The sequence below is a fragment of the Pristiophorus japonicus genome, chromosome 20 (genome assembly GCF_044704955.1).
Source record: "Pristiophorus japonicus isolate sPriJap1 chromosome 20, sPriJap1.hap1, whole genome shotgun sequence".
Classification (NCBI taxonomy): Eukaryota; Metazoa; Chordata; class Chondrichthyes; family Pristiophoridae; genus Pristiophorus; species Pristiophorus japonicus.
The window spans coordinates 936,736-958,970 of NC_091996.1; the positions used below are offsets into that span (position 1 = coordinate 936,736).

Sequence of the window (22,235 nt, forward strand, 5' to 3'; positions counted from 1 at the left end):
ATAAATGCCAGCAATGACCATCTCGAACAAGAAAAGGCCCAAATACCTCCCCCTTGATCTTCATTGGAATCACCATCATCGAATCCCCCAACATCGACATCTTGGGAGTGGTTGCCATTGACCAGAAGTGTAACTGGACCCACGTATACGATCACCGGGATGTGCTGCAGCAACTCACCATGTGTAATGGTCGTGTGGGGGTCACTCAAGGACAGGGTCGTATAGGGGTGGCGCACACTCACACACTCACACACACTCTTGCACACATTCACTCACATACACTCACACTCAGTGACACTCACACTCACACACACTCAAACACACCCTCACACTCACTCACACATACTTACACACACACCCACACACACACTCACTCACACACACATGCACTCACACTCACACACACGCACTCATATTCACACATTCACTCACATACACTCACACACTCACTCACACTCTCACACACACACATACAGACACTCACACACACTCTCACACACACACACACACAGACACTCACACATTCACACACACACACTGATGCACACACACACACACACACACACACTGATGCACACACACACACACACACACACTGATGCACACACACACTCACACACTGATGCACACACACACACACACACACACACACTGATGCACACACACACACACACACACACACTGATGCACACACACACACACACACACACTGATGCACACACACACTCACACACTGATGCACACACACACACACACACACACACTGATGCACACACACACACACACACACTGATGCACACATGCTGCCCAGCCCAGCCCATTGATGCAGAGGTATACATTTCAGGCCAGGCCTGATGGGTGGTACTGAACTGCACAACACATCCATGATTCCATATATAAACCCCCCACACTCAAACCCCTCGATTACATTCTGGCCTGTAACTTGCTCCCGGTTAACGATTATGTTAAATGCTCCAAGCAGCTAGAATAAGTTTGGTGCCAGGAAGCCATCGTTCGATGTATGCGATTGGTTTGCATGTTCTGTGGGTCGTGCATGGGGTGGGTTGTTGGCCGATCCCTGGGTCCTGAGCCAGGGACTTGTAGCGTAAGCACTTAAGCAGATGCTAGCCCAGAGCGGGGTCGCTGGGGATGGGGGGGAGAGGCTGCGGGGAGATGGGAGGGGACGCCAATAACTGTCAGACAAGCAGGGCATCGAGGGAGGTGGGCCCCCAACTCCCCGGCACCGCTACCCCTCCGCGGTCTACCCCCCTCCCCCGGGATCCACTCTCTGGTCCCTCTCCCCTCCCCCTCCCCAAGAGCCCCCCCCTATCCCTGGACCCCCTCCCCAGGCCCCCCTCCCCGGGCCCCCTCCCCTCCCCGAGCACCCTTCCCTCCCCGGGTTGAGCGGTGACACAGCGTGAGCAATAAAACTCTGTGGTGACCACACACACCCGCAGATCACTTCCCCCTGGGGCAGACGGGCTGTCTGCCGGATATCTCCGAATCAGGCACCAGCTTGGCCCTGTGACTGAGAACTCGCCAATCTCACAGGCTCGCACCGTGGGGAAGGGGAAGTTAGCGAGCAGGCACCAGAGGAAGGAACGGCAGAGTTCACGCGAGGTTCAGCACGACAGGATAAAAGTGCCCTGTGCTCGGCCTCCCGCCCGCACTTGATGAGGAAGGTTTCTGCACCATGCTCACAGCTGCTCCCCCGGCACATCGCAACATCGTGCAATGCCGCCGGCCTCAGGCTCCGACACGCCCAACCCAAAGGCCCCGCAATATCGGACTACCGCAGAATGGACATGTTGCTCACCCACTTCATCATTTGTTCTCCCATCACACAGCTCAGCCCCTCACCACTAGACAAAGAATTCCCACCTCGCAACCTCACTCACCACTGATAATAAAAGACTGCGGAATAAAATCAATGAGCAATGTATAACACTGGGGTACAGTACTGGTGGGTACAGGTCTGTCACTATATAACACTGGGGTACAGTACTGGTGGGTACAGGTCTATCACTGTATAACACTGGGGTACAGTACTGGTGGGTACAGGTCTGTCACTATATAACACTGAGGTACAGTACTGGTGGGTACAGGTCTGTCACTGTATAACACTGGGGTACAGTACTGGTGGGTACAGGTCTGTCACTGTATAACACTGGGGTTCAGTGCTGGTGGGTACAGGTCTGTCACTGTATAACACTGAGGTACAGTACTGGTGGGTACAGGTCTGTCACTGTATAACACTGGGGTACAGTACTGGTGGGTACAGGTCTGTCACTGTATAACACTGGGTACAGTACTGGTGGGTACAGGTCTTTCACTGTATGACACTGGGGTACAGTACTGGTGGGTACAGGTCTGTCACTGTATAACACTGAGGTACAGTACTGGTGGGTACAGGTCTGTCACTGTATAACACTGGGGTACAGTACTGGTGGGTACAGGTCTGTCACTGCATAATATTGGGGTACAGTACTGATGGGTATACATCTGTCAGTGTATAACACTGGGGTACAGTACTGGTGGGTACAGATCTGTCACTGTATAACACTGGGGTACAGTACTGGTGGGTACAGGTCTGTCACTGTATAACACTGGGTACAGTACTGGTGGGTACAGGTCTGTCACGGTATAACACTGGGGTACAGTACTGATGGGTACAGGTCTGTCACTGTATAACACTGGGTACAGTACTGGTGGGTACAGGTCTGTCACTGCATAACACTGGGGTACAGTACTGGTGGGTACCGGTCTGTCACTGTATAACACTGGGGTACAATACTGGTGGGTACAGGTCCGTCACTGTATAACACTAGGGTACAGTACTGGTGGGTACAGGTCTGTCACTGTATAACACTAGGGTACAGTATTGGTGGGTACAGGTCTGTCACTGTATAACACTGGGTACAGTACTGGTGGGTACAGGTCTGTCACTGTATAACACTGGGTACAGTACTGGTGGGTACAGGTCTGTCACTGTATAACACTGGGGTACAGTGCTGGTGGGTACAGGTCTGTCACTGTATAACACTGGGGTACAGTACTCGTGGGTACAGGTCTGTCACTGTATAACACTATGGTACAGTACTGATGGGTACAGGTCTGTCACTGTATAACACTGGGGTACAGTACTGGTGGGTACAGGTCTGTCACTGTATAACACTGGGGTATAGTACTGGTGGGTACAGGTCTGTCACTGTATAACACTGGGGTGCAGTACAGATGTGTACAGGTCTGTCACTGTATAACACTAGGGTACAGTACTGGTGGGTACAGGTCTGTCACTGCATAATATTGGGGTACAGTACTGATGGGTATACGTCTGTCAGTGTATAACACTGGGGTACAGTACTGGTCGGTACAGGTCTGTCACTGTATAACACTGGGGTACAGTACTGGTGCGTACAGGTCTGTCACTGTATAAAACTGGGGTACAGTACTGATGGGTACATGTATGTCACGGTATAACACTGGGGTACAGTAGTGGTGGGTACAGTTATGTCACTGTATAACACTAGAGTACAGTACTGGTGGGTACAGGTCTGTCACTGTATAACACTGGGTACAGTACTGGTGGGTACAGTCTGTCACTGCATAACACTGGGGTACAGTACTGGTGGGTACAGGTCTGTCACTGTATAACACTGGGGTACAATACTGGTGGGTACAGGTCCGTCACTGTATAACACTAGGGTACAGTACTGGTGGGCACAGTTATGTCACTGTATAACACTAGAGTACAGTACTGGTGGGTACAGGTCTGTCACTGTATAACACTGGGTACAGTACTGGTGGGTACAGTCTGTCACTGCATAACACTAGGGTACAGTACTGGTGGGTACAGGTCTGTCACTGTATAACACTGGGGTACAATACTGGTGGGTACAGGTCCGTCACTGTATAACACTAGTTACAGTACTGGTGGGTACAGGTCTGTCACTGTATAACACTAGGGTACAGTATTGGTGGGTACAGGTCTGTCACTGTATAACACTGGGTACAGTACTGGTGGGTGCAGGTCTGTCACTGTATAACACTGGGTACAGTACTGGTGGGTACAGGTCTGTCACTGTATAACACTGGGGTACAGTACTGGTGGGTACAGGTCTGTCACTGTATAACACTGGGGTACAGTACTGGTGGGTACAGGTCTGTCACTGTATAACACTGGGGTATAGTACTGGTGGGTACAGGTCTGTCACTGTATAACACTGGGGTCCAGTACAGATGAGTACAGGTCTGTCACTGTATAACACTAGGGTACAGTACTGGTGGGTACAGGTCTGTCACTGCATAATATTGGGGTACAGTACTGATGGGTATACGTCTGTCAGTGTATAACACTGGGGTGCAGTACTAGTCGGTACAGGTCTGTCACTGTATAACACTGGGGTACAGTACTGGTGTGTACAGGTCTGTCACTGTATAAAACTGGGGTACAGTACTGATGGATACATGTATGTCACGGTATAACACTGGGGTACAGTAGTGGTGGGTACAGTTATGTCACTGTATAACACTGGGGTACAGTACTGGTGGGTACAGGTCTGTCACTGTATAACACGGGGGTACAGTACTGGTGGGTACAGGTCTGTCACTGTATAACACTGGGGTACAGTACTGGTGGGTACAGGTCTGTCACTGTATAACACTGGGGCACAGTACTGGTGGGTACAGGTCTGTCACTGTATAACACTGGGGTACAGTACTGGTGGGTACATGTCTGTCACTGTATAACACTGGGGTACAGTACTGGTGGGTACAGGTCTGTCACTGTATAACACTGGGGTACAGTACTGGTGGGTACAGGTCTGTCACTGTATAACACTGGAGTACAGTACTGGTGGGGAGAGAGATTGCTACAGGGGACTGATTCTGCATTAATTGATACTCACTCACTCTCACTCACTCAGTCTCAGTCTCTCACTTGTTCACTCACTCGCTTTACTCATTCTCACTCACTCCCACTCATTCACTTACTCACACTCTCACTCACTCATTCTCTCACTCACTCACACCCTCACACTCTCTCACATCCCTTCACACGCACACACACTCTCACACTCATTGACAACCTCACACACTCACTCTCACACCCTCACACATACATTCACTGTTTCAGACCCTCACACACTCACTCACTCTCTCAGACCCTCACACCCTCACTCACACACTCTCTCACACCCTCACTCACACACCGTCACTCACTCACACCTCCACTCTCTCACACCCTCATTCACTCACTCACACACACACTCACTCACTCAGACACTCACTCACTCTCACACACTCACTCATTCAGTCTCTCAGACCCTCACTCTCTCAGAAACTGACTCACTCACTCTCTCAGACCCTCATACACTCACTCACTCACTCTCTCACACCCTCACTCTCTCAGAACCTCACTCACTCACTCACTCTCTCAAATGCAATGAGGAGAACATTTTATCGTGGTGATATGTAAAATTTTAATCTTTCATCATTATTTTATATTCACTTAGTAAATCAATTCCATGTGCTTGAGGAGTTTACGTTTGTGGCTGGATGTTCATTGTTCAAAAAGAAAATAAAAACAACCACCGGACGTCCCAAACGCTTTACAGCCAATGAAGTATTTTTGAAGTGTAGTCACTATTGTAATGTGGGAAACGCGGCAGCCAATTTGCGCACAGCAAGCTCCCACACACAGCAATGTGATAATGACCAGATAATCTGTTTTTGTTATGTTGACTGAGGGATAAATATTGGCCCCAGGACACCGGGGAGAACTCCCCTGCTCTTCTTCGATATAGTGCCATGGGATCTTTTATGTCCACCTGAGAGAGCAGGTGGGGGGCCTCAGTTTAACATCTTATCCGACAGTGCGGCACTCCCTCAGTACTGTCCCTCCAACAGTGCAGCACTCCCTCAGCACTGACCCTCCGACAGTGCAGCACTCCCTCAGCACTGACCCTCCGACAGTGCGGCACTCCCTCAGTACTGTCCCTCCAACAGTGCGGCGCTCCCTCAGTACTGCCCCTCCGACAGTGCGGCACTCCCTCAGCACTGACCCTCCGACAGTGCGGTTCTCCCTCAGTACTGACCTCCCACAGTGTTGCGCTCCCTCAGTACTGCCCCTCCGACAGTGCGGCACTCCCCCAGTACTGCCCCTCCGACAGTGCGGCACTCCCTCAGTACTGACCTCCCACAGTGCTGCGCTCCCTCAGTACTGTCCCTCCGACAGTGCGGCACTCCCTCAGTACTGACCTCCCACAGTGCGGCACTCCCTCAGTACTGACCTCCCACAGTGCTGCACTCCTTTCTGAGGTGATAGTTCCATGAGCTAAGCTGTACTGAGACAGAGGAATCACAGCGTGACAAGTTTCCACTGGGAATTTCATTGTAAACATGGTTATCGGAATTTACAATGGATAGAAATTGAATGCAGATGTTAATATGTTTAATTTGTTCTGGAGAAGAAAATGTCACTTCTCGTCTATCACGTCTGATGTGGCACTTTGTGTAAAATTGTCTTTTTTTAAAGAGAGGAAGCTGTTCACCTGACGCTGGGTAATCGTGACCGGGAGCCGAGGTTTGACAGGACAGTCTGCAGCCTTAAAGTGACACTCCTCCACCGTGGCAGCAGAATAACACACGGAGCGTTACACGTTGCAACGTTCCTGCTGCTGTATAACTGGGGCCAGGTCCCCGCTCGTCTTGCACTGAGCGGCCAGGAACAACCTGTCGAGGGTTGTGTTCACACCCTATTCCGTGTCACCTGGAAATCTCTGCGTTTGGGCTCAAAAACGCATAAAAATGCTTACTCCCAGCGAGGAAGCCGAGATCACACAGAGCACTTCTCCACTCACAGGATCACACAGCTCGTGTGTAACAACAACAACTTGCATTGATACAGCGTATGAACGTCTTAAAACCTCCCAGTGAGCTTCACAGGAGCGTAAATCAGATCGCATTTCACACCGAGCTACATAAGCAGATATTAGGTAAGGAGCGACTTAAGGGAGGACAGAGAGGCAGAGAGGTTTAGGAAGGGAATTCCAGAGCTTGGAGTCCAGGCAGCTGAAGGCACGGCCACAGATGGTGGAGCGAGTAAAATCAGGGAGATGTGCAAGAGGCCAAAGATCTTGAGGGGTTGTAGGGCTGGAGGACATTACAGAGATAGGGAGGGGTGTAGGGGCTGGAGGACATTACAGAGATAGGGAGTGGTGTAGGGGCTGGAGGAGGTTACAGAGATAGGGAGTGGTGTAGGGGCTGGAGGACATGACAGAGATAGGGAGTGGTGTAGGGGCTGGAGGAGGTTACAGAGATAGGGAGGGGCGAGGCCATGGAGGGATTTGAACACAAGGATGAGAATTTTAAAATCAAAGAGTTGCCGGACCAGGAGCCGATGTGAGTCAGTGAGCACAGGGGGTGATGGGTGAGCGGGACTCGGTACGAGTTAGGACACGGGGCAGTGAGCACAGGTGGTGATGGGGGAGTGGGACATGGTGTGAGTTAGGACATGGGCAGTGAGCACAGGGGGTGATGGGGGAGTGGGACATGGTGTGAGTTAGGACATGGGCAGTGAGCACAGGGGGTGGTGGGGGAGTGGGACATGGTGTGAGTTAGGACATGGGCAGTGAGCACAGGGGGTGGTGGAGGAGTGGGACTTGGTGCGGGTTAGGACACAGGGCACAGGGGGTGGTGGGGGAGTGGGACATGGTGTGAGTTAGGACATGGGCAGTGAGCACAGGGGGTGGTGGAGGAGTGGGACTCGGTGCGGGTTAGGACACAGGGCACAGGGGGTGATGGGTGGGCGGGACATGGTGTGAGTTAGGACATGGGCAGCAGAGTTTTGGATGAAAAGTTTACAGCGTGTGGAAGGCCAGGACAATAGTCGAGTCAGGAGAGCATGGTTGAGGCTTTCAGCGGATAAGCTGAGGCAGGGGTGGGGCGAGGTTAGGGAGGTGGGAGTGGGCCGTCTCGGTGATGGAGAGGACCCGGGGTCAGAAGCTCAGCTCAGGGTCAGATGGGACTCCGAGGTGCGAATGGTCTGGTTCAGCCTCAGACAGTGGTGGGGGAGAGGGATGGAGTCGGGGGCTGGGGAACGGAGTTTGCCAAGTCCTTACACAGCAGCATGTCACTGACACTGAGCACAAGAGACCAACTTGCAGCCCAAGAAACTGAACAATTCAGATCCCCGGCGCGCCATTCAGCGCACGGGGAAGTTAGCGATGAACCGTCGCAGACACGATGAGAGTGAGTGTCTTTACAAACATCCATTACTGCAGAGGTGAACACTTGAACATTTAAACCCGGGGGGAGAGGGGAAAGTGATAAAGTAAGGTTTGCTTTCACTGATGATTTCTATAAAAGTGCTTGTAAATTCTCCAAGAGATGCACATCCCATAATGATGCAGTAACCGAGAATCTGGGTCAGCCGGCCCACACCATGTGACGGAGCAGCCTGGGCTGCAGCTCTCACTCGACATTTATTGAAAACAACAGGAACAGGCGGCCATGACTCGCTTTAATGTCTGACGCCCAGACCTTGTATATCCTCGCTCAGCTCTTTCCAACTCCAAGACCTCCAGCTCTTCCTCTTTCATTCTTTTTCGTTTCACCATTTCTCACCTTCCTACTTTCCTGAAGGTACTGACTCTCACTGGGGTACAGTCCCACACACACTGACTCTCACTGGGGTACAGTCCCACACACACTGACTCTCACTGGGGTACAGTCCCACACACACTGACTCACACTGGGGTACAGTCCCACACACACTGACTCTCACTGGGGTACAGTCCCATAGACACTGACTCTCACTGGGGTACGGGTCCCACACACACTGACTCTCACTGGGGTACGGATCCCACACACACTGACTCTCACTGGGGTACGAGTCTCACACACACTGACTCTCACTGGGGTACGGATCCCACACACACTGACTCTCACTGGGGTACGGGTCCCACACACACTGACTCTCACTGGGATACAGTCCCACACACACTGACTCTCATTGGGGTACGGGTCCCACACACACTGACTCTCACTGGGGTACGGGTCCCACACACACTGACTCTCACTGGGGTACGGGTCCCACACACACTGACTCTCACTGGGGTACGGGTCCCACACACACTGACTCTTACTGGGGTACGGGTCCCACACACACTGACTCTCACTGGGGTACGGGTCCCACACACACTGACCCTTACTGGGGTACGGGTCCCACACACACTGACTCTCACTGGGGTACGGGTCCCACACACACTGACTCTCACTGGGTTACGGGTCCCACAGACACTGATTCTCACTGGGGTACACGTGTAACTCATTCATTATCCACACATCTGATTTGGAAGTCGATGCAGTGAAAGTGTGGGGCGATGTACAAGGTGTGATTGATGCGATATTGCCCGTTTTACTGTATGACGGGTTGGTTACCCGGCATGAACAGGACATCGTCTAACAGCGACAGGCCTCAGGTGAATATTAGCCAACACTCACTATCTGGCCTCACACAGGGAGAATGGTCAGTTGGCCAGAGTACTGCAATGTGACCTGGGCCCACTACTGGTCAGCTGGGCCACAGGAGGCTGGGGCACGTCTATCAACAGCCGCCTGCTTTCATACAGCGCCTTTAACATACTAAAATGTCCTAAGGCGCTTCACAGGAGCGATTATCAGATATAGATTTCACACCGAGCCACATAGGGAGATATTGGGACAGGTGACCAAAAGCTTGTTCACAGATTTAGGTTTGAAGGAGCATCTTAAAGGAGTAAAATGAGGTGGAGAGGTTTAGGGAGGGAGTTCCAGAGGTTAGGGCCCAGGCAGCTGAAGGCATGGCCACCAATGGCGGAGCGATGGAAATCGGGGTTGCTCAAGAGGGCAGAATTGAGGAGCGTAGAGAGATCGGGGGGGGGGGGAGCGGTTGTGGGGCTGGAGTCGATTATAGAGATAGGGAGGTGTGTAGGGGCTGGAGGAGGTTACAGAGATAGGGAGGGGTGTAGGGGCTGGAGGAGGTTACAGAGATAGGGAGGGGTGTAGGGCTGGAGGAGGTTACAGTGATAGGGAGGGGTGTAGGGCTGGAGGAGGTTACAGAGATAGGGAGGGGTGTAGGGCTGGAGGAGGTTACAGAGATAGGGAGGGGTGTAGGGGCTGGAGGAGTTTACAGTGATTGGGAGGGGTGTAGGGCTGGAGGAGGTTACAGAGATAGGGAGGGGTGTAGGGCTGGAGGAGGTTACAGAGATAGGGAGGGGTGTAGGGCCATGGAAGAATTTGAAAAGCTGGATGAGAATTTTGAAATCGAGGCATTGCCGGACTGGGAGCCAAGGTAGATCAGCGAGCACAGCGGGTGATGGGTGAGCGGGATTTGGTGCGAGTTAGGACACGGGGCAGCTGAGCCTAGCTGTGAGCGCTGAGAGGGACACTGTCGGGGACAATAGATTGGGTGATCATTCACCATGAAGTCACAAAAATGTAACCTATCCACTACTGTCAGTACCACAAGACACAGACCTGTGCAAGACGCTCACACATTTTCAAATGGGACATTAAATGAAAGCCCCTATTGTGGCCTGAAACGCCCACACCCTGCCTCAAACCCTGCGTGATTTTATGCTTGATTGAACTAAATGCAGAGTAATATCAGACAATGTGTGAACCTGGGGTCTCCCCCGATCTCTCCCAGTTCCCGCTGGGTGGGTTTGGTTACACTCAGTACTTGAGGCCCCATCTAATGTTAATAGATCCCCCTGTACTGCTGCAGGAAGAACGGGGAGTTCTCCCCAGTGTCCTGAGGCCAACATCTCGCCCTCAACCAACACCACCCAAAATAACAGAGTCATTGATCGACTCATTGAAAGGAAAGACAGACTTGCATTTCTATACCGCCTTTCACCACCTCAGGATGTCCTAAAGAGTTTTGCAGCCAATGAAGCTTGTTAAAGTGCGGTCGCTGTTGTAAACTCGGGAAATTGCTGTTGACTGTGCATCAACCGTACCCCACCACTGCCCAGAGGGCAGTCAGTGCAGGCCCAAGGGTGGTAACTCACGGTGCGGAGAGCTCCGTGATGTCCCTGAGCTGCGATAAAATACAATGTAAACGTCACTCAGTGTGGAGAGTCACACTCAGTGATGGTTCCAACACCGGCCGGATACAGGAACCTGGACACTGCTGGCAATGTCAGGGGAGCAGTAACATTCCCCAAACTGTGCAACCCCGCTCCCAGAACCCGCCCCCCCCTCCCCCAGCAAACAGGGAGGGCACTGCCCGGGGAACAAGGCCTAACACCTCCCCCCCCACCCTCCCCCAGCAAACAGGCGGGCACTACCCGGGGAACAAGGCCCAACTCCCCCAGCAAACAGGCGGGCACTGCCCGGGGAACAAGGCCCAACTCCCCCAGCAAACAGGGAGGGCACTGCCCGGGGAACAAGGCCTAACACCCCCCCCCCCCACCCCACCCCACCCAGCAAACAGGCGGGCACTGCCCGGGGAACAAGGCCCACCCCACCCAGCAAACAGGCGGGCACTGCCCGGGGAACAAGGCCTAACACCCCCCCCCCTCCCCCAGCAAACAGGCGGGCACTGCCCGGGGAACAAGGCCCAACTCCCCCAGCAAACAGGGGGGGTGGGGGGGCACTGAAAGAAAGAAAGACTTGCATTTATATAGCGCTTTTCACCACCACCAGACGTCTCAAAATACTTTACAGCCAATGAAATACTTTCAAAGTGCAGTCATTGTTGTAATGTGGGAAACGTAGCAACCAATTTGTGCAAAGCAAGCTCCCACACACAGCAATGTGATAATGACCAGATAATCTGTTTTAGTGATGTTGATTGAGGGATAAATATTGGCCCCAGGACACCGGGGATAACTACCCTGCTCTTCTTCAAAATAGTGCCCTGGGATCTTTTACATCCACTTGAGAGAGCAGACGGAGCCTCGGTATAACGTCTCATCCAAAAGATGGCACCTCCGACAGTGCGGCGCTCCCTCAGTACTGCCCCTCCGACAGTGCGGCGCTCCCTCAGTACTAACCCTCCGCCAGTGCAGCGCTCCCTCAGTACTGCCTCTCCGACAGTGCTGCGTTCCCTCAGTACTGCCCCTCCGACAGTGCGGCGCTCCCTCAGTACTGCCCCTCCGACAGTGCGGCGCTCCCTCAGTACTGCCCCTCCGACAGTGCAGCGCTCCCTCAGTACTGCCCCTCCGACAGTGCAGCACTCCCTCAGTACTGCCTCTCCGACAGTGCTGCGTTCCCTCAGTACTGCCCCTCCGACAGTGCGGCGCTCCCTCAGTACTGCCCCTCCGACAGTGCGGCGCTCCCTCAGTACTGCCCCTCCGACAGTGCGGCGCTCCCTCAGTACTGCCCCTCCGACAGTGCGGCGCTCCCTCAGTACTGACCCTCCGCCAGTGCAGCGCTCCCTCAGTACTGCCCCTCCGACAGTGCGGCGCTCCCTCAGTACTGCCCCTCCGACAGTGCGGCGCTCCCTCAGTACTGCCCCTCCGACAGTGCGGCGCTCCCTCAGTACTGCCCCTCCGACAGTGCAGCGCTCCCTCAGTACTGCCCCTCTGACAGTGCTGCACTCCCTTAGTACTGCCCCTCCGACAGTGCAGCACTCCCTCAGTACTGCCCCTCCGACAGTGCGGCGCTCCCTCAGTACTGCCCCTCCGACAGTGCGGCGCTCCCTCAGTACCGCCCCTCCGACAGTGCGGCGCTCCCTCAGTACTGCCCCTCCGACAGTGCAGCACTCCCTCAGTACCGCCCCTCCGACAGTGCGGCGCTCCCTCAGTACTGCCCCTCCGACAGTGCAGCGCTCCCTCAGTACTGCCCCTCCGACAGTGCGGCGCTCCCTCAGTACTGCCCCTCCGACAGTGTGGCGCTCCCTCAGTACTGCCCCTCCGACAGTGCAGCGCTCCCTCAGTACTGCCCCTCTGACAGTGCTGCACTCCCTTAGTACTGCCCCTCCGACAGTGCGGCGCTCCCTCAGTACTGCCCCTCCGACAGTGCGGCGCTCCCTCAGTACTGCCCCTCCGACAGTGCGGCGCTCCCTCAGTACTGCCCCACCGACAGTGCGGCACTCCCTCAGTACTGCACCGGAGTGTCAGCCTGGATTATGTGCTCAAGTCCCTGGAGTGTGATTTGAACCCACGACCTTCTGACTCCGAGGCGTGAGTGCTGCCCTGTGAGCCCTGGCCAACACTCCCGGGCAACAAGGGCTCAAAGCTCTGCCAGCAAACAAAGAGTTAAAGTGTACAGGACTGGGTTTTTGTTTAAAAGGTGAGGTTCTCTCTCCGCGTCTCTCCCACGAGTGTGCAAACAGTGAGACTTATGTAAAAAAAACCCTTCCCCTTTAAAGAAAATGACTTGCAGGAATGCGGATCTATTTTTACTCAGATTAAAGTGAGGACAGCAAGGAGACAGAGAACGCTTTCTCTGAATAAATGTGCAAAGACTAAAAGTTGAGGTGGTGTGTGTGGTGCACAGGGCTGTATGGAGAGCCCATCCCCCTCCCCCGGAGCTGTGTGAGGCAGCTGGGAGCTTTATGCTGGCTCAGCCTTCCAGCGAAAGGTCTGATTGAGCAATCCGTACAAACAGTGTGGCCGAAAAAACTTCTAGAACATTCAGTGTTGCAAGAGAGGACAAATAAAGTACACACAGACCCCCTCCGTCACCCTCCCAACCCCCGACCCCGTCCCCTCAAAAACCAGCAAACCTGACCGACAGAGACTTGGAGGCACATCTCTCGCAACACAACACCCAACTCGACTGAAAAACACTGAGCCCAAAGCCAGACATTGCCAGCACTCGGCCCCTCCGACAAACCCACCTTACCTGGACGCTCATGCTGCCATCGCGGGGAGAGTTATGTCTTCAATAAAACTCCAGGAAATGTCCCAGCGAGCAGTGAGGGTCGTGTCGCTGGGCTCCGTCACACTCCCAAGGCTGCAGCAAACAGTCACAGCCCAGAGAGATCCCACCAGGCATCAGCAGTCACTGTGATTGACTGCCCTAAGAGGAGTTGCCTAACCACCGCGAGCAGGCGGAGAGAGAGAGTGTGTGTGTGCGTGTGTGTGTTGTAGTCGATCATTTACAACCCCTTCTCCCAAATCGGAACAGTCACACTGCTCTCACACAGACCCGGGCCTAACCCTCCCCCAGTACACAGACCCAGGGTTAACCCCCAGTACACAGACCCGGGGTAAACCCCTCCCCCTCCCCCAATACACAGACCCGGGGTTAACCCCCGGTACACAGACCCGGGATTAATCCCTCCCCCTCCCCCAGTACACAGACCCGGGGTTAATCCCTCCCCCTCCCCCAGTACACAGACCTGGGGTGTAACCCCCCTCCCCCAGTACACAGACCCGGGGTGTAGCCCCCCTCCCCCAGTACACAGACCCGGTGTGTAACCCCCCTCTCCCAGTACACAGACGCGGGGTGTAACCCCATCCCCCAGTATACAGACCCGGGGTTAACCCCGCCCCCCCCAGTACACAGACCCACAGAACCCAACTCAAAGCCTCCAGTCAGCTGTGGCTCAGTGGGCAACACCCTTGCCTCTGAATCAGAAGGTTGTGGGTTCAGGTCCCACTCTGGGGACTTGAGCACATAAATCCAGGCTGACACTCCCAGTGCAGTACTGAGGGAGTGCCGCACTGTTGGAGGGGCAGTACTGAGGGAGTGCCGCACTGTCGGAGGGGCAGTACTGAGGGAGTGCCGCACTGTCGGAGGGGCAGTACTGAGGGAGCGCAGCACTGTCGGAGGGGCAGTACTGAGGGAGTGCTGCACTGTCGGAGGGGCAGTACTGAGGGAGTGCTGCACTGTCGGAGGGGCAGTACTGAGGGAGTGCTGCACTGTCGGAGGGGCAGTACTGAGGGAATGCTGCACTGTCACAGGGGCAGTACTGAGGGAGCGCAGCACTGTCACAGGGGCAGTACTGAGGGAGTGCTGCACTGTCGGAGGGGCAGTACTGAGGGAGTGCTGCACTGTCGGAGGGGCAGTACTGAGGGAGTGCTGCACTGTCACAGAGGCAGTACTGAAGGAGTGCTGCACTGTCGGAGCTGCCGACTTTCAGATGAGACATTAAACTGAGGTCTCATCTGCCCTCTCAAGTGGATGTAAAAGATCCCATAGCACTATTTCGAAGAAGAGCAGGGGAGTTCTCCCCAGTGTCCTGGGCCAATATTTATCCCTCAATCTACATAACAAAAACAGATTATCTTGTCATTATCACATTGCTGTTTTTGGGAGCTTGCTGTGCGCATGTTGGCTGCCGCGTTTTCCACATTACAGAAGCCAGCAGTGAGGTGAGGAGCTGTAGCAGCTACAACAGTGCCCCTGGGTAGGGAGGGGAATCAGCTAGTGTTGTTGTTCCTGATCCGATCCAGTAATTCCTGCTATGTGAATGGGTCGGGTGAGGACAGGGTCAGGGTATTCTGTGATGCACCTCATGGAATACCCTGCCACCAATCACTGTCCAGACTCACCCATTTAGAATCTACCTTTGGAGGGGATACCAATAGCCAGCAACCCCCAGCCCAGGGAACCTGCACCCTACAAGAAACAAGGCTTTGGAGGTAGAAAGGGGCGAAACACACGAGTGAATTGATCATGCTTGATCTCACCGTCCAGGAGGGGGGGCCGCTTTAATTGTCAGTTCAAAGGTCAAGGATTGGTCCCAAGGTCTGTCAGTTCGAGGGTCAGGGGTCAGACCCATGGTTTCAAGGTCATTATCTATGTCTAAAGGGTGTTCCCAAGGATGGGCAGTCAGTCCCAAGGTTAGAGTTCAGTCCCAAGGTCAGGGGTCAATCCTGAGGTCTTGGATTCAGCCCCTGGAACAGGTTTCTCTCCCTATCCCTCCCACAGGCACAGACCCACAGCGCAGCCCAGAACCCAAACCCACAACCGAGGCCCAGAGCCCAGGCCCACAGCCAAGGCCGAGGCCCAGAGCCCAGGCCCACAGCCCAGGCCCACAGCCAAGGCCCAGAGCCCAGGCCCAGAGCCCAGAGCCCAGCCCCACAGCCCAGGCCCAGAGCCCAGCCCCACAGCCCAGGCCCAGAGCCCAGCCCCAGAGCCCAGCCCCACAGCCGAGGCCCACAGCCCAGACCCAGAGCCCAGAGCCCAAACCCACAGCCGAGAGCCCAGGCCCACAGCCCAGGCCCAGAGCCCAGGCCCACAGCCCAGCCCCACAGCCCAGGCCGAGAGCCCAGCCCCATAGCCCAGGCCGAGACCCACAGTCCAAAGCCAAGGCCCAGAGCCCAGCCCCACAGCCCAGGCCGAGACCCACAGCCTAGGCCCACAGCCCAGAACCCAGCCCAAGCCCAGCCATTGGATGGCTCATTCTAGCTGACAACAGACGCAGACACCCCGTCTGGCCCAATCCCCACCCCAGATGTGCCTCAACCCTGAACGGCCTGGTTCTAATTTTAAGGTTCTGCCCCCTTGTTCTGGACTCCCCCCGCCAGAGGAAATACTTTCTCTCTCTTAACCCTATCGAATCACCCCCTGTACTCGCTGCCTTACATTAGTTCCCAGTTGAGCAACAGCTCAATTTTAAAATTCCCATCCTTGTGTTCAAATCCCTCTGTGGCCCTCGCCCCTCACTATCTCTGTAATCTCCTCCAGCCCCACAAACCCCGAGATCTCTGCTCGTCCAATTCTGATCTTGTGCATATCCCTGATTATAATCGCTCCACCATCGGCGGCCGTGCCTTCTGTTGCTTGGGCCCCAAGCTCTGGAACTCCCTCCCTAAACCTCTCGCCTCCCTCCCTTCCTTAAAGACGCTCCTTAAAACCCACCTCATTGACCAAGCTTTTGGCCGCCTGTCCCTAATATCTCCTTATGCGGCTCGATGTCAGATTGTGTCTGTAAACGCTCCTGTGAAGCGCCCGGGACGTTTCACTGTGTTAAAGGGGCTATACAAATGCAGAAGAGGTGGTGACAGTGAGCTGCTGTCAGAGCGACTGAACACGGAATGAAGATTTGGCCTCCCGACATTGGGGTTGGAATGTTTGTTGGGAGGGTAACTGGAGCAGTGTGGGTGTGAGGCGTGGGGAGAATTCTATTCAGCTGCCCCCCGCTGCTCGCCATCTCCATTAAACAAGGTCTAAGTGACACATTACTCTGATCGCCGGCCCAAGGGACGGCACACACTGGCAAACAAAACCATTCTGCTATTCGAAATCTGCCAGCCCGGGTTTTAATTTCACATATGTTGAGAAGCGATGGTGGGTTTTGTATTGCGAAGTTTATCATTCACTTCGTCCCCTTTTCATCTTCTGACAAACGAGGTTTAAGGATTTCAAACTAATTCCCACTTTGTGCAGTGTTTGACCGGCTCATTAATATTCATGTATCGCCAGCCCTGCGACCTTCCTGCTACTCTCCTCACTGACCCAACACAGACAGCACTTTATCTCCGTGATTTACTGCCCAGCCACACAAATTCAATCCCACTCGCACTTCTTGGACAGGCTGGGACCCTTGGCCTGACGTATGAGTGACGGTTTGCCCTGTGTGCTCCTGCAGTCGGCTCACCCCGGGGTGTTATATGAGCCCCGATGCTATGTCACACAGATCCTGTGTCTGTCAGCCCTGGCTCAGGGGATAGCACTCTCACCTTGCAGTCAGCAGGTTGTGGATTCGAGTCCCACTCCAGAGACTTGAGTCCATAATCCAGGCCCACACTCCCCAGTGCAGTACTGAGCGAGTGCTGCACTGTCGGAGGGGCAGTACTGAGGGAGTGCCGCACTGTCGGAGGGGCAGTACTGAGGGAGTGCTGCACTGTCAGAGGGGCAGTACTGAGGGAGTGCCACACTGTCGGAGGGGCAGTACTGAGGGAATGCCGCACTATCGGAGGGTTAGTACTGAGGGAGCACTGCACTGTCGGAGGGGCAGTATTGAGGGAGCGCTGAACTGTCGGAGGGGCAGTACTGAGGGAGTGCTGCACTGTCGGAGGGGCAGTATTGAGGGAGTGCTGCACTGTCGGAGGGGCAATACTGAGGGAGTGCTGCACTGTCAGAGGGGCAGTACTGAGGGAGTGCTGCACTGTCGGAGGGGCAGTACTGAGGGAGTGCTGCACCGTCGGAGGGACAGTACTGAGGGAGTGCTGCACTGTCGGAGGGGCAGTACTGAGGGAGTGCTGCACTGTCGGAGGGACAGTACTGAGGGAGTGCTGCACTGTCGGAGGGGCAATACTGAGGGAGTGCTGCACCGTCGGAGGGGCAATACTGAGGGAGTGCTGCACTGTCGGAGGGACAGTACTGAGGGAGTGCTGCACCGTCGGAGGGACAGTACTGAGGGAGTGCTGCACTGTCGGAGGGGCAATACTGAGGGAGTGCTGCACCGTCGGAGGGACAGTACTGAGGGAGTGCCGCACTGTCGGAGCGGTGGTACTGAGGGAGTGCTGCACCGTCGGAGGGGCAGTACTGAGGGAGTGCTGCACTGTCAAAGCGACAGTACTGAAGGAGTGCTGCACTGTCGGAGGGGTGGTACTGAGGGAGTGCTGCACCATCGGAGGGGCAGTATTTCGGATGAGACATTAAACCGAGACCCTGTCTGCCCACTCGGGTGAATGTAAATGATCCAACAGCCGCTATTGGATGAAGAGCCGGGGAGTCCTGGGAAATTTTATCCCTCAACCAACATCAGTAAAACGGATTGCCCGGTCAGGAAGAGTTGGGTCGAAACTGGCAGTGATGCCCTGCATGTACCCACATGTACCCATCCTGCACAAACTGGTACAGGCTCCTGCCAGCCCAGGGCACAGCCAGATTCACCCACTGTGGAACCTACATATCTCAGCGGGAAAAGGGGAATGATTCACTCTGTCTGTAATGTACAGCTCATGTGTATCTCAGTGTCTCCTGTACACACTGTGTGTGTCCCTGTGTCTCCTGTACACACTGTGTGTGTCTCTGTGTCTCCTGTACACACTGTGTGTGTCCCTGTGTCTCCTGTACACACTGTGTGTGTTTCAGTGTCTCCTGTACACACTGTGTGTGTCCCTGTGTCTCCTGTACACACTGTGTGTGTCTCTGTGTCTCCTGTACACACTGTGTGTGTCCCTGTGTCTCCTGTACACACTGTGTGTGTTTCAGTGTCTCCTGTACACACTGTGTGTGTCCCTGTGTCTCCTGTACACACTGTGTGTGTCTCTGTGTCTCCTGTACACACTGTGTGTGTCCCTGTGTCTCCTGTACACACTGTGTGTCTCTGTGTCTCCTGTACACACTGTGTGTGTCCCTGTGTCTCCTGTACACACTGTGTGTGTCTCTGTGTCTCCTGTACACACTGTGTGTGTCCCTGTGTCTCCTGTACACACTGTGTGTGTTTCAGTGTCTCCTGTACACACTGTGTGTGTCCCTGTGTCTCCTGTACACACTGTGTGTGTCTCTGTGTCTCCTGTACACACTGTGTGTGTCCCTGTGTCTCCTGTACACACTGTGTGTGTCCCTGTGTCTCCTGTACACACTGTGTGTGTCTCTGTGTCTCCTGTACACACTGTGTGTGTCCCTGTGTCTCCTGTACACACTGTGTGTGTCTCTGTGTTTCCTGTACACACTGTGTGTGTCCCTGTGTCTCCTGTACACACTGTGTGTGTTTCAGTGTCTCCTGTACACACTGTGTGTGTCTCTGTGTCTCCTGTACACACTGTGTGTGTCCCTGTGTCTCCTGTACACACTGTGTGTGTCTCTGTGTCTCCTGTACACACTGTGTGTGGCTCTGTGTCTCCTGTACACACTGTGTGTGTCTCTGTGTCTCCTGTACACACTGTGTGTGTCCCTGTGTCTCCTGTACACACTGTGTGTGTTTCAGTGTCTCCTGTACACACTGTGTGTGTCTCTGTGTCTCCTGTACACACTGTGTGTGTCCCTGTGTCTCCTGTACACACTGTGTGTGTCCCTGTGTCTCCTGTACACATTGTGTGTGTTTCAGTGTCTCCTGTACACACTGTGTGTGTTCCTGTGTCTCCTGTACACACTGTGTGTGTCTCTGTGTCTCCTGTACACACTGTGTGTGTGTCCCTGTGTCTCCTGTACACACTGTGTGTGTTTCAGTGTCTCCTGTACACACTGTGTGTGTCCCTGTGTCTCCTGTACACATTGTGTGTGTTTCAGTGTCTCCTGTACACACTGTGTGTGTCCCTGTGTCTCCTGTACACACTGTGTGTGTCCCTGTGTCTCCTGTACACACTGTGTGTGTCCCTGTGTCTCCTGTATGTGTACAGCACACAGTGGGTAAAGGGGAACGATGCCCTCCCGATGAACTGATGTCCGGTGATTTTCCATTATATTGTGAGCAGCTTCCTTCCCCACAGCAACAACCACTTGTATTTATATAGCGCCTTTAATGTAGTAAAACGTCCCAGGGTGCTTCACAGGAGTGTTATCAGTCAAAATTTGACGCCGAGCCACATAAGGAGACATTAGGACTGGTGACCAAAAGCTTGGTCAAAGAGGTAGGTTTTAAGGAGCATCTTAAAGGAGGCGAGAGAGGCGGAGAGGTTTAGGGAGCGAGTTCCAGAGCTTGGGGCCCAGGCAGCTGAAGGCTCGGCCACCAATGGTGGAGCGATGGAAATCAAGGATGCTCAGGAGGGCAGAATTGGAGGAGCGCTGAGATCTTGTGGGGGTTGTAGGGCTCGAACAGTGTACAGGAGTGAGGCCATGGAGGGATTTGAAAACAAGGATGAGAATTTTAAATTGAGGCATTGCCGGATTGATTGAGGAATCACAAACATCCTCTCTACACCTGAGCCCTCTACTTTCCCTGTTAGCTGTAACAATGTCAGGCATTCTGTAGAGGATCGCCCCCCCTTTCCTCTCCTCCCCGCCTCTTCCCCCTCCCCCCTCTCCCCCTCCCGCCGTGTAAAGTCTCAGAGCCCGAGGATCACAGCCGGTCAAAGCTCCGAGGCTCTGTCCCTTTGTGCCGAGACTCTTGTGTTGCGGGCGCTGAGGACAGTACTTTAACTGGCCTGCCTTTCCCATACTCACCGTGTCACAGGGCATTGAGTAATGAGGTGTCCCTGACAAGGACAGATGGCCCCTTTACACAGCTCTCTCCCTCGCTCCCCTTCCCCAGGGTGAATACTCCCAGCCTCCCTCTTCCCATAATGTGATTGCAGGGTCTGGCAGAGTCAGGCAGCAAAGACCCCATCCATCTTACCCCCCCACCCGCCTCAATGCATGGCCTTTGTGTTGCGCGACCCGTGTGACAGACTGATAAAAGAGCAGCGGCATTAACATTAACACCCAGCTCTGCACCTGTGACAGGAATATCTATCAGCTCCGTCCCTCCCCGACCTCTGCACTCGTTGAGGGCGTGAGTGTGAAACAGCAGAATGGACTCAGCAAGGGAGAGCAGAACGGACCGAGTTACTTCATTTACAGCAACAGTGATCAATGATAGCGAGCGTACGGCACAGAAACAGGCCATTCGGCCCATCAGCTCCGTGCCAGTGTTTATGCTCCACACCAACCTCCTCCCCCACCTCCTCATCTCCCCTGATTCCTTTCGCCCTCATGTGTTTATCCCGCTTCCCCTTAAATATATCTCTGCTACTCCCCTCGACCACTCCCTGTGGCAGCGAGATCCACATTCTCACCACTCTCTGGGTAAAGAAGTTTCTCCTGAATTTACAATGGGATTTATTAGTGACTCTCTTATATTGATGGTCTCCCCCACATGCGGAAACATCTTCTCTACGTCTACCCTATCGAACCCCTTCATAATTGTAAAGACCTCCATCGGGACATCCCTCAGCCTTCTCGTTTCGAGAGGAAAGGGCCCCAGCCTGTTCCGTCTTTCCTGATAATTATAACCTCTCAGTTCTGGTATCCTCCTTGTAAATCTTTGTTGCACCCTCTCCGGTGCCTCTATATCCTATTTATAACGTGGAGGCCAGAACTGTGCACAGTGCTCCAAGTGTGGTCTAACCACGGTTCGATGTAAGTTTAACATAACTTCTGCAGTTAGCAGTCTGCTGAACTCCTTCCTTAGCGCTTGTTTTGGGGAACTCGATCCCGGCGAGGGACAATAGATGTCTCCTGTCTCCAACCACACCAGTCCGACTGAAACTCCACAATACACCAGGGAACCAGTCGCGTGGCTCGGCCAAGCCCAGGAATTTTCAAACCATATCAAAACAAAAGCGGGAATACAGGAATCTGCAATAAAAACAGAAAGTGCCGGAAAGGCACGTGAGGTGGGGCAGAGTGTGAGAGACAGGACA

At 54.1% G+C, this 22,235-nt stretch overlaps 1 protein-coding gene across 2 annotated transcripts in view; it reads right to left on the reverse strand.

The window, feature by feature from the left end:
- LOC139233099 (retinoic acid receptor RXR-alpha) overlaps positions 1-14,055 on the reverse strand; it is a 213,488-nt gene extending 199,433 nt beyond the window's left edge. The window contains exon 1 of one of the 2 annotated variants that reach the window (XM_070863621.1): positions 13,837-14,055. The gene's annotated coding sequence lies outside the window, so the exon portion shown is untranslated. The remainder of the gene's footprint in view (positions 1-13,836) is intronic. The other variant, XM_070863620.1, reaches the window with a different exon arrangement.
- Positions 14,056-22,235: the final 8,180 nt, after the last annotated feature.